Genomic DNA, 14178 nt, shown 5'->3' with positions numbered 1-14178 from the left:
CTGATCTTGTAGATTGAATTTTCATTTATTTTAACCAAATGCTGCAGCAGAAGATAAATAAGGATTATTCAATATCATCTAAATTAAACAACAAGAATAAAAACAGGAGTTCTTTGTTATTAAGATTTTTCAGAGCTCATAGTTGCTCACAGAACCTAAATGGTAAACACAGAGCTTGCATTGGATCTGCTCTGGGTCTTCTATGTATATGTTCTGGTTGTTTAGTTTGAGATTTTTGTGTGACTCCTAGTAGTGGAGTGGGGGAGACTTTCACCCGTTTGTCTGCTCTTGGGATGCTTTTTCTCCTACAGTGTGATTGTATTTTTTTATGCCTTGTTCAGGTGATACTTCTGAGAGTCCTTCCCTTTCTTTCTTTCTTTCTTTCTTTCTTTCTTTCTTTCTTTCTTTCTTTCTTCCTTCCTTCCTTCCTTCCTTCCTTCCTTCTTTCCTTCTTTTCTTTCTTTCTTTCTTTCTTTCCTTCTTTCTTTTTTACCTCTTTATTTTAATTTTTAAAAATTTATTCACTGTACATCGAGCTCACTAGCTCCCCGCCCCTTCCTGGTCACCCCCATCCTTCTCCTCCCTCCCTTTCTCTTCTGAGTAGGTAGGGCATCCTCCCACCCTGGCACTTCAAGTCTCAGTGAAGCTAGAAGCTTCCTCTCCCACTGAGGCCAGACAAGACAGCCTAGAAGAACATATTCCATGTACAGGCAACAGCTATTTGGATAGCCTCCACTCCAGTTGTTCAGGACCCACATAAAGACCAAGCTGCACTTCTGCAGGGAGGCCTAGGTCCAACCCAAGTATATATATTTTTTTGTTGGTGTCAGTCTCTGAGAGCCCCAGCGGTCCAGGTTAGTTGACTCTGCTGGTAGAAGAGCAGTGGGTCTGGGGAAACTAGAGTAAAGGACTTGGAGCAGTGAAGGGAGAGGTAAGCATGGCTGTGATATATTGTATGAGAACAATAATTAAAATGAAAAAAAGTTTTTGTGGTAGAAATTCAAATTGAGTTTATATTGTCAATCTGCATCAGAAAAGTGTTCCTTACAAAGCAACTTAAATATTTGCATTGACTTTTAAGTTTCCCTAGAAGTTGTGCTTATTCACAATAGACATTCTGACATTCTTGTCTTTCCTAGGATGCTTAAAAGCATTTCTCACCATCAAAGTTGTGTCTTTACTCTCACTGTATGAATGAGATTTTCTTTCTCTTTCCTTCTTTTTCCCCCAACTTGTCTCTTCATCTCTTCCATCATCTTGCTGAAAACTAAAATAAAGCAAAGCAAAATATGCTGTCAATACCATGTTGAAAATCAAATTTTGTCAAAATCACATAAAATCAAAACAAAACTCTTAAGCGATATTTTAATGCTTTATTTTGTATTATTAACCTTTTGCTCTTTTAAAAATACCAATCACCTCTTTCTCTCTCTCTCTCTCTCTCTTTCTCTCTCTCTCTCTCTCCCCCCCCCCGTGTGTGTATGTGTGTGTGTGTGTGTGTGTGTGTGTGTGTTTGCAAGTTAGTACAGGTGCCCCCAAAGACCAGAAGAAAACACTTGGTCCACTATAACTGGAGTTACAAGCAGTTACTTGATATCATCTCCCATGCTATAATTACCTTTAAGATAATCACATAATTAAATTGTATACTTTAAATGCTTTAGAATGCACACATATGTTAAAGTGTATATATTGAATTTTTTTTAAAAAAATTACATGTTATTCCATAAATATCATTCAGTCCTCACATACACTATTTCTGTCTTGTGTGAAAGGCATCAAAGGCACAGACAGCTAGAGGGGTAGCACAAGAGTGCTGAAGGTTTGCTCGGTGGTTTTAAATGTATTTCTTTTCAAAAATCATGCTTTACTCCCTATGTCAAATATTTACCACAACGAGAAGCACAAATTTCTGAATAAAACCAGTTTTAAAACTGTAATATGATAATCACACATTACACATGTATGTGTGTGTACATATATAAAGTAATAATGCACATATTTTCAAATATATCCACCATCACAAATGTATTTTGTGATATATTTCATCAAAATGAAGGATTGAAGAAGGAAATAGGAGACATTGTTCACAAGAGAAAAGTACTAAAAAGAGAAATTATGAGATGTTGATATTAGTTTGTTAGTTGGAGCTGAGAAATTAGTAGTGATTAATAACACACTAGCATCATTAAGGATCACAAACCGCGGAATATTTCTTTTAGGGTAGAGCAAAGAAATTGTTTTCTGGGGAGATCATGGCTGTACCTTGTGCTGAAACTCAAGCTTGGTAATGTGGAAGTCTGCCAGGTGGTATTCATTTTGAAGTTATGAAGGGGTCATGGGGAGCAGGTAAGTCTTGGGTGCCTAGAAATCCAAGGGAGGCCATTAATAAAGGTTTATCCTCAGTTGCCCTGGGGTTGAAGGGGCTGTGGATAAAAATTGAGGATTAGCACCGTGTTTCAGGGTCATAGTCCACAAAGAGAAATGAGGAGAGACAGCTGGTATAAGTCCAGCTCTTACTGAAATGCCAACATTTTGAGTTTTCTAGTTCCAATAGAAAACGATCAAGGAAATAAGCAAAAAATTCTCTCTCTCTCTCTCTCTCTCTCTCTCTCTCTCTCTCTCTCTCTCTCTCTCTCTCTCAATACAGGTCATTATTATTAGGATATATATATATTCCTTGTAGTTTAATGTATTATAGGATTCACAAGTGTGCAAATGAACGGCTCTCTTTGTGTATACCTGTTTCTTGAGACTTCTCTTGGGCCCTGCTCCTTTTGTTTATTTTGTCCCTTTTGGGTTGGGTTAGTTTTTGTTTTATTTTATTACATTTTATTTCCTTTTATTATACTACTGTTCTCTAGAAATCTGTGTTTTCTCATCTGTGACAGAAAATGAGTGGATCTGAATGGTGGGAGGACTGGATTAACTGAGAGGAGTAAAAGGAGTAGAAACCATAATCGGAATATAGTATTTGTAACTCTGACAGTCCTGGAATTCATTCTGTAGTACAGACTGACCATGAACTCACAATCCTGCCTTTCTCTGACTCCTGAGAGCTGGAATTAAAGGCATGTGTCACCACTACATAGCTTTTCTTTCCAGTGACTTTATCCTTCCTCTTCTCAAGTGTCCTGCCACCTAAATGAATCTCATAACTCTTTCTTTAAAAATGATTTGTAGATCAGTGAGTTTCTCTGCTTTCATTTGTTAGTTGATACAGTGAGGTGATACTTAAATTACAATGATATCAGTTATCTTTAAGATAAGTTAGGCTTTGAGACTAATTTTGCATTGAAATCCATGTAGTGAGCAATGTCTATCCTTTATGACTAACCATTATTTTTAAGTTGTTTCTTCTCACTAATGTTTTCATTGAATTAAAAACACTAAACTGAAATAACCATGAATGAATCCTGGATGAGACATCAACAGTAGCATGCTTGAAACATAGTTACTATCTACCATACTATAACTAGTGAAATAGAGAAAAAAGTTATACACAAAGTATTATTAAATGGAAAGAAAAATAATATAAAATCTTTTCTTACCTTATAAATATATCATTATATGTATAGGAAAGTTATAAAGATAAGTGATTGAGTTCAGATGAACTAAAACCCAGTATCACCTTGTGGAAACATTCTTTTCCTATTTTGTTAAATTCATTAGCTATAGAGTCAGAGTCTTACTACTCTTAGATTTTAGAAGTAGAAAATGAACAGCAAAAATGATTAAAGATAAGTTTATGGCAGCTTAATCCCACGACATGCTCCTAATAGATACAAATCTTCTTATAATGCTGCTGACCTTGGTAGTGTTGTAAAAGTTAACAGTATTTGCTCATGCCAACAGAATTTCCATTCATCTGTTACCGTTTTTGTTGTTTTCCTGTCTACTGATTTTAATCATTGTGGTTTTAAACCCATTCCTTTCCCTGCAAATACTGACCCTTAGCTTCTGTGGCACTAGCCATCTGGAGCGATCTGCCTTCTTCCTTTCACATCACTGGAGACCTAATTCATTGTGCGCTAAAGTACAGAATTCTCCTTAGCTCAGTAAAGCTTTAGATATGAGTTGTATCTTGAATACTCATGATCTCCTGTCCAGTTCTGAAACATAGCCAAACTATTGACACCATAGTTAAACAAGATATATTTTCTATGTTAGCAATGTGTTCATATTGTTCAGGTATTTTTATATACGCCAATTAAAATATATTTTACCTAGAAAATATTTCAATCAGATTATTTTTATTTAAAAACAAATGATGTTGTTCATACTATAATAAATACAAATAAAACAAATAAGATAGTCATAAAATAATTTGCATTCTTGGCTTTGATATTACAAAGTGAGTGGATTAGAAGTATATTGCAGTATGATTCTCAATAATACATGCTTGCATTTTATGTTTAGATATAAAGGAGATATTCTCAAATAATAGCAAACATAGCATTTTCTCAAATACAAATCAAGTTTGACAAAAGAAATAGGTTTTCCGTACTCCAGGGTAACAAATGGACATAACACCCTGAATTGTCCAATCCACAATTATTAGTGAATCAAGGCTCTTTGAAGAAGAGAAAAAAATCAATGTGTATGTCTTAAAGTATATTTGGAATTTATTGTTTTTATTATAAGTCTCAGCTTAACACAAATATACTTTATTAGTTATGAATTGTTATGAAAGAAACTGAGTATACTAAATGGTCTGCCCAGTTTTGTGTCTACCTCAGTGTCTTTTCTTCCCTTTCTATGTCAAGATTGTTTCTAGAATGTAAAAACTCAAGAGAAAATTTTTCAAGTTACTTTACGTCCACAAAAACATGTGATGAGTAAAGGTATACTGTAGTTAATACAGAAAGAATTATTATTTTCCTCATGATGCCCCAACTGATGCACATGAAGGTATATTTACATTGCTCAGGAACCATTTCAACCTGTTACCCCATGAAATAGTATTTTAGATTCCTCTCTAATTTGATATAACTCCTGCTAATAAAATACTTGCAGTAAAGTAATTCTACTCAACACATTGTTCTTTGCTGCCTGTTTGTATGAATTTTTGAAATGCATCAAAGATGTATGTGATTGTTTTACCATTATAGACTGATCCTTAGAATATTTTTAGTTTACATGTAGACCAACATTTGTTATTAAAAACTCACTCATCAAATATGTAACAATTATGTTATAAAGAGAGACTAACCTTTCATTTATCAAATTCTAATTTTGTCACTCTGAAATTAAGATGTAAAGAATTATATATAATTTTAGGTAAATAATAATATAAGTTCTAATATATTTTTCAGACATCTTTAATAAGATTTTATATTCCTCCTGTTTTTTGTGTTGATCATGCTCATTTTGCCCAGTTAAATCCCTCTCACCTGTTTTTCTCATTTTCACCTTTAAACCACTTGTATATTACTGATCCATTTTAGGTAACCTCCACAATGGTCACTGTTTACTTTCCTTGCTTTTGGTGTTACTCTAGGTTATATACCTACATCTAGAGAACTGAATGTAGGAATTACAGGTGAGAGAGAAGATGCAGTGTCTCTCTCTCTGAGTCTGGTTGCTTCATTGAACATAATATTTTCTAGTTCCATCCATTTACCTGAAATGTATCACTATTAATTGCTTTCTAAATACTTACTCTTATACACAAAAGGAACTTTATCATTCCTCCTCAAAGAATCTTCTTTATGCAACAGATGGAAAGCATTACAGAATCACAAACTGTCTACATTGACAGGCAGGTGATCATTGGCTGTTCAGACACTACTCATACATCTATAACACAACTCCTGCAGCCATGGCTCAGGCAATGTTACATAAAAGAGGCCACAAACTGGTAACAGTCAGAGAACCAGGAATATTTTTTCCAGGAATGACTGAAAAACTCCACCCTTTATGTCTCAACAATATACCTGCATAAATAATACAAGAAATAGCAGAACACAGCACTAATAGATGTGCTAACATTGAAGTGGGTAAAATCTCCTGGAGCCATACTCCAAACTAAAAATAACTACAGGCAACTAAAGAATATCAAGATCAGGAGAAATAATATTCCCTCCCAAATTAACACCCTTAGTTAGGATTTTCATTGCTATGAAGTAAAGACACCATATACCACCATGATACAACAACTCTTATAAAGAAAAACATTTAACTGGGGCTGGCTTGCAGGTTTCAAAGTTTGGTCCATTATCACCATGGTAGAAAGCAAGGCAGGACATAGCATACATTGTGCTGGGGAAATTCCTGAGAGTTCTATATCTGGACCAGAACGCATCAAGAAGAGAGAAGAGAGAGTAGCACTTGTCCTGGCTTGACATTTTAGAATCTTAAAGCTCTTCCATGAAGACAACACTTACATGTGCCTATGGGGGACATTTCTCTTTAAAACCAAAATATACATGAATATATGGAATAAACAGATGGTAAGTACTTAAAAATGGTAGGTTAAACAAAAAGATAAAATTTTGAAAAAAAATTATGTAGGTAATACACTTTGTCCAACACCAAATATAACAGCAAATATCTATTATAAGCACTTAAAACTTATTATCATTACTATAAAATACTAAATTATGTACATATGGATGAAGATGGCTTTGAAGAACTTAAAATGAACTATTGAGTTACATGCTTAAATGGTTGATATGGGTTTGTGAAGAACTTCAAGCAGTATATCTATTGAAACTTCTCTCTTAACGAGAACTAAATCCTAAAGAATGAGAAAGTTGGATAATAAGTATATTTATGTTCTGAGGACATGTATACTCACTCTATAGTGCAAACACAAAATTGTGTAAGAACTACAGGTACAATGTTCCAATGTGCAGTTAAGATATTTGATTTTAAAGTATCTTATAATTGTGAAGATTATATTACATCATCCCTTCCCTTGCTTTTTTTTCACCAAACAATCCCGGCACACAGCCTATACCACCTCCACTTTACATTCATGAAACCCTTTTCATTGTTGATATAATATGCAATATATACTGAATCACGCTGATCCTGAGTTCAACTTGTATTCTCATTTTATACTCTAAATACAGTGAGGCGAGGGTGACAAGAAATTAAGATTTTTTATAGAAGTATAGATGCCACCAGCACATTATTGAAAATAATACCCATTGTTTTGGTTTTTTTTTTTTTTTTTTTTGGTTTTTCGAGACAGGGTTTCTCTGTGTGGCCCTGGCTGTCCTGGAGCTCACTTTGTAGACCAGGCTGGCCTTGAACTCAGAAATCAGCCTGTCTCTGCCTCCCAAGTGCTGGGATTAAAGGCGTGTGCCACCACCGCCTGGCCAATAATACCCATTGTTACAGCTATTCCTGCAGGCCATTCTTTTTTAGTTAACAAGTGCAGTCATGCTTGGCAAACAGGCAGTACAAGGAGTATACAAATAACCATAGAAGTCAATAAATTATCCTCTAATAACTAGTCTTGTTTACATTACTCTACTCCAATACAACCTATTTTATCCATATAATGTTACTTTTATGCATATGATTTTAGGGCTGGCCATTTGGTTTTGGATGACCAATTGGTGTGCTCTTCCCAGGGGAAAATTACTTCTTACTCTTCTGGTGTAGATACCACTATAATATGTCAGAATTTCACTGTAATAGCTTCACCATTAAGAAGAATGGGATGGTCTAGAAAAAGCAACCATATCTGCATTAAATATGATATATCACATGGGATCTTTGTTTCCTTTTAAGAAAAGTTAAACACAAAAAATCCATAAATAATTGAGTATCCTTATGTAGACACAGTACTTGGTGTTTTTCTTCTGTACCTGTATCTTAGAAAGCCATCAATAATTTGTTATATTTATGAATAGATAAATTTTATTTATATGTGTTTGCTTTTATTTTACTATAAGCCCTTTTCCCACACTTAACATCAATTTTTATTACCATATTTTTAAAAGAATACACTGGCTTTAAAGGTACCTCTAAAATTTACTGAACATTGTTAATAAGTTCAACTATATTTACAGACTTCATTTGAATGCAGATAGCTTCCATAGATTTACATATTTCAATACATATTCCCCACTTAGTGAAACTGGGAGTGATTAGGTGATCTGACCTAATTAAGAGGTTTATCACTGGGGCTAGACTTTGAGGTAACAAATGCCCATGACATTCTCAGTTAGCTCTCTCTTTCCCTCATGATTGTTAGTCAGAGGCAAGCCATCAGCTACTGTTCCACTGCTCTGTCTGTGTGATTGTTATCATGCTCACAGCCATGATAGACATGGACTCTAACACTGAAACTACAAGTCCTAATAAATTCGCTTTCATATAAGTTATCTTGTTTGTGTTACCTCTTGACAGCAATAGATAAGAAACTAATTCACATTAGTAACATAAGTAGACATTCACAATCTAGAAAATACTGGAGATGCACCACTTAATAGAGAATGTGTAATGAAAAGTGTGAGTAACACATTTTTATCTTCTTCAAACTGCAATTTTTATCATTGCTCAAACAATATTATCTTTCCTCAATCTCTTAAGGTTTGTATTATTAAACCGCATAGAGTTAACTTAAAGAAAGCATTAAAATACTCCAGATAAGACTCCCATGATAAAATATTTAAGGAAAATACAGCTTGCAATAGGAGAAATGCAAAGCTTCAAGTATTTTGAATCACTGTCATACTCTTGGTATTTATGGTGCATATTGTATATTGCACAATTCACCATTTTGCCATTAAGATTTGCTCCACGAAGCATTAATAATGATACGTGCAGCCGGGCAGTGGTGGCACACTTGGGAGGTAGAGGCAGATGGATTTCTGAGTTCGAGGCCAGCCTGGTCTACAGAGTGAGTTCAGGACAGGCAGGGCTACACAGAGAAACCCTGTCTTGAAAAAAAACCAAATAAATAAATAAGTAAATAAATAAAAAAATAAAGATATGTGCATAATCTTTAGAATTTTACATGTTATGTTCAGCAGAAATCCAGCATGTTAATCTGGTCATCAAAGTCAAATGCTATTGCAAGACACTACTATTAGCTATTGTAAGTAGTTCAGAAAACCTAGAACTCTACTGAGAAAAAATGATGAAAAACACAAGGGCTGGAGAGATGGTTCATTGATTAAAGCCCCGACTGAACTGCTCTGGCTCTAGATTCAATTCCGATCACCCCTCATATCTATCTGTAGTTCAAGTTTTAGGGATTCTTGTATCTCCTTTGTACATGAAAGGTACTAGGCATGTGCATGGTACACATGCATATACTCAACTAAACATTCTAACACATAAAATAAAAATGAATAATTAACTGAATGATTTCAATGTCCTTATAAAAACAAATGAGAGAAAATCAATGATTAAAAATATCTCAATTAAAGTAAGCAGACATCCAGATGGATTCATCTCAAGATCCTACCATACATCAAAGAACAATTAACATCAATATTGGTGAAATTATCCCATAAAGTGGAAAAAAATAAAGATGTTCAAATTCAAATCAGGAAGTCAGTATCTATGAAACCATTACCAGATAAAAGCCAACCAAGTAAGGAGTTATACTCTAAATCAGTGATTCTCAAACTTGCTAATGGTCCAACCCTTTAATACAGTTCCTTAGGTTGGGGTGTCCACTCAACCATAAAATTACTTTGTTGCTACTTCATAACTGTAATTTTGTTACTGTCCTGAAACATAATGTAAATATCTGATATGCAGGATATCTGATATGTGACCACAGTGAAAATATAATTCAACTACCAAATAGGTCATGACCCACAGGTTGAGAACCACTCTAACATTTCTTACAGATATATAATTTATAAGTAAAATACCTAGAAACAAACTCAAGAATAAATCAAAATAATCACCTGTTGTGATAAAGTCAGGTTTATTGGAAAGACACAGAAATGGTTTAACATACAAAATCAGTAAATGCAATCTACCACATGCATATAGTTTAAGTGAGAGAGCAGTCTCTGTCCACATGATTTCTCTGAGAGACAGGGAAGACGAGAACCACAAAAGCACTTGTGGCTAAAGGAGAAGACCTGAATCTCTAGTGTACTATAACTTATGGAGAGTCTAGAATTATAAGGGACATATGTAAACATAATAAAGAGAGTATAAAACAAGACCACATCCAAAATCATACTAAGTAGAGAGAAACTCAAAGAATTTTCCATAAAAATCAGGAGAATGGTAGTTATGTTCACTGTTTATTCCTGTTCAATGCTTATTGTCTTAGCTAGAGCAACAAGTAGATTGAATGAGTTGCAGGGCTATACAAATAGCAAAAGTTTTTAAAAATCAAATATCCCTATTTACAGATGATATGATGATATGATTCTTTAAAAAAAAAAAAGCCCCAGGAGAAAATCTCCTACAACTGATAGAACATTAAGTAAAACAGTAGGATACAAAATTAAACACAAAACAGCACCTTTTCAATTTACTAAAGGCAAACTTTCTAAGAAATCAGGGAATCCCACTAACAAGAGCCACACTACATGTTGTCTTGTCTTGAGATAATATTATCATTTTATATTTTAATCACATTCATTATATACAATATTTTTACATTAATTTATTTATTCACTTTATATCCAATCCTTACTCCTCTCCTCCCATTCTCACTTTTACCAATCCCTTCCCCTCATTACCTCTTTTCCTCAGAGGAGGGGAAGACCTCCTTGGGGACAAGATCACTCCCTACCCCTGCAGGACTAAATTTATCCTCTCCAACTGAAGCCTGACCAGGTAGTTCAACTAGGGGAGGAAGATTCAAGTAGGGGGCCTTATATGAATTATCTTTCTTAATTTCCCATTTTACATTTAATTTCCCACAATATTTTCTTGGGATAACATGTTCATTTTCATCAACAAAAGATTATTTGAATTACCTATAATTTCTCTCATTGTAATAGGTGGGACATTATATTTTTAATTTTTTATTGGATATTTTATTTATTTATATTTCAAAAGTTATCCATTTTCTCCATTTCCCTTCTGAATTCCCTTTCTCCCCTCTCCCTCTGCCTGCCTCTATGAGGGTGCTCGCCCACCCTCCCAGTGATGCCCAATAAGGCCATTCTCTGCTACATATCCAGCTGGAGGGAGCCATATGTGCCCCCAATGTGTACTCTTTTATAGTTCCAAGTACACAATGCATTTTACTAAGGGAGGCATTTGAATGTTACTTAAAAATACTCAGAGTTTTGAATACGTGTGCAGATAGATTATAAGCAAAGGTGTATAGACTCTTAAACTGAATTATTTTGCCATCATCCTTAATCTTCTGACAGTTGAGAAGGAGAAGAAAGCAATCACAAGTGGGGAGGGAGGGAGGGAACTGGGAGGAAAAGAGGTTTGGGGGGAGGAGTGGAGAGGAGAGGGGAAGCTGATCTGGTATTGGGTGAGGGAAAAGGACTAAAGACCTGAGGTCCAACAGAAAGAATAGAAACAGGCATCCATGGAACATAGAAAGTTGGGGTATCCTCCAGAATATAGCAGATACAGAATACAGAGAAGTGAGAGACTCTCAAGACTCAAAAGGAGTGTCCGACAGTAGGGAGAAGGAACTTATACAGGCCACCTCCAGCAGGAAGACAGGGCATCAAACGAGGGAAGGGGAGTGTCATTCCTCAGTCACAACTCTGACCCATAATTGTTCCTGTCTGAAAGAATTATAGGGATGGAAATGGAAAGGGGCCTGAGGAAAAGAAGGTCCAGCAACAGGCCCAAAGTGGGATCCAACTCAAGGGGAGGTCCCAAGGCCTGACACTATTACTGAGGCTATGGAGGGCTCACAAAAAGGGACCTAGCATGGCTGCTCTCTGAAAGACTCAACAAACACCTGAAAGAGTCAGATGCAGATATTTGCACCCAACCAATGGACAGAAGCAGCTGACCTCTGTTCAATTAGGGAAGGCTGAAAGAACCTGAGGAGAAGGGCAAACCTATAGGGGGACCAGTAGTCTCAATTAAACTGAACCCCCAAGATCTCTCAAACACTGGGCCACCAAACAGGCAGCATACACCAGCTAATATGAGGCCCCCAACACACATACAGTAGAGGACTGCTGGGTCTGTGTTGATTCAAACAGGATGCATCTAACCCTCAAGAGACTGGAGGCCCCAGGGAGTTTAGAGCTCAGGTGGAATGAGGGGTGGGGCCATCCATGTGGAGACATTGGGATGGGGACAAGTTATGGGATGTGGAACAGTTGCGTGGCCTGGGGAGGGAATAAAATATGGAGTGTAAATAAATAAATAAATAATGAAAAACATTAAAAATGAGAAAATTACATTTTAAAGTGTGTGACACAAAGTAGATATTGAAGTCTCACGTAAAATGATATGAATATTACTCTTTCTGAATCAACACTATAACAGAGGTAGAATATAGTTTTGAACTAGTGAAATTATGGTTTTACCAGATAACATTGTACTAAGAGACATAGGCTAATAAATGCTTTTGAATTTCATATTCTTCCTTTCATCAGATAATTTAATGTTTTTAATCCTGTCTCTTGCATATATCTTCTCGTGCTTCTTGATAAGTAGACATTTTGTTTAAGTTTTTCCATAAATTTTCTTATATATAAAACTATGTCTAATGACACATAGAAATATCATAATATACTTAAAATTTAGAAATTAGTACAAATAAATGAAAGCACTAATTAAGCTCTCAAGTCTACTTAGTATTTTATTTAAAAGAGCATCATGGAGCCGGGCGGTGGTGGCGCACGCCTTTAATCCCAGCACTTGGGAGGCAGAGGCAGGTGGATTTCTGAGTTCGAGTCCAGCCTGGTCTACAGAGTGAGTTCCAGGACAGCCAGGGCTACACAGAGAAACCCTGTCTCGAAAAACAAAACAAAAACACAAACAAAAAGAGCATCATGAATTTAAAATAGCATGTACAAAGACTGAAAAATTTTTTATATATTACTGTTAACTAATATTGTTATATACATTAAAGCTTTATAAGAAAAACAAAATAGAAGTTATAATGCATGATTTTCAATTTTGTATTTACATCTACTGAAGCAAAGCAATATGTTAATACACTTAAATAATTTAAAAATTAGTTTAACAGTGAGGAAAACAATATGTAATGACCCATGCATACTGTTTTCGAAGTAATTCTGTAGTTTTGAAAAAAGGCTTAAAAAAAAACAAAGATTTAGTTAAAGCCACTAAAAAAGTTGAACCTGAATATACTACCTCCACTTTGAACAAAAATACCCAAATATAAATTTTAGCTCATTTTCCCACTAGTCAGGAACAAAACACTTCTTTATGCGTTTCTTTTTTCCCACTGTTATTGGGGCTATTTCCTCTGACTTCTGCTCAGCATTCCATTTGTAATTACAATATCTGTATTTGCTAAATAATCAACATCAATATCTGATGCCTTCTATATTTCTGAGTACTTACCAGTTACAAGAATAAACTCATATCTGTATCACAGTTATATTCATTCTGGAAAGACATGTTTTATCCAGTTACTGACTTGAACTACACTTGTTATTGAAAAATATATCTTTTTGGTTTAAGAGACAGGCTAATTTTCAGAATGCTTGTTAGAAATTTGAATTTTTAAACTCATACTGTTAGTTTTGTAATTATTAATATGTTCCCTAGTAAACCTTCAATATTTTTAAAATGTGAAAAGAAAAAATAGTATTCTAAAATTTTGGTGTGTCAGTACATATTTGGGCTTTTTTCATGCCAAAAGGGTTTAGTGCAGAGTTTTATCAAACCTTCAAAGAAGACCTAATACTAATACTCCTCAAACTATTCTACAAAATAAAAACAAAAGGCACTCTACCCAATTCGTTCTATGAAGTCACAATTACTCTTATACCTAAACCACACAAACCTAACAAAGAAAGAAAATTTCAGACCAATTTCCCTTATGAATATCGATGCAAAAATACTCAATAAAATTCTTGCAAACTGAATCAAAGAACTCATCAAAACGATCATTGATCATGATCAAGTAGGCTTCATCCCAGGGATGCAGGGATGGTTCAATATATGGAAATCTGTCAACGTAATTCACTTTATAAACAAACTCAAGGAGAAAAACTATATCATCATCTCATTAGATGCTGAGAAAGCATTTGACAAAATCCAACATCCCTTCATGATAAAAGTCTTGGA

General features: G+C 34.9%; 1 long non-coding RNA gene across 1 annotated transcript in view; it reads right to left on the bottom strand.

The window, feature by feature from the left end:
* Positions 1–1175: 1175 nt before the first annotated feature.
* LOC116071426 overlaps positions 1176–14178 on the bottom strand; it is a 15857-nt gene continuing 2854 nt past the window's right edge. Inside the window, exons 2-3 of the long non-coding RNA XR_004110890.1 lie at positions 2266–2364; positions 1176–1267 (exon numbers count right to left, since the gene is read on the bottom strand). This is a non-coding gene — a long non-coding RNA (uncharacterized LOC116071426). The remainder of the gene's footprint in view (positions 1268–2265; positions 2365–14178) is intronic.

The sequence above is a fragment of the Mastomys coucha genome, unplaced genomic scaffold, assembly GCF_008632895.1.
Source record: "Mastomys coucha isolate ucsf_1 unplaced genomic scaffold, UCSF_Mcou_1 pScaffold22, whole genome shotgun sequence".
Classification (NCBI taxonomy): Eukaryota; Metazoa; Chordata; class Mammalia; order Rodentia; family Muridae; genus Mastomys; species Mastomys coucha.
This window is presented reverse-complemented; position numbering and strand designations above follow the sequence as displayed.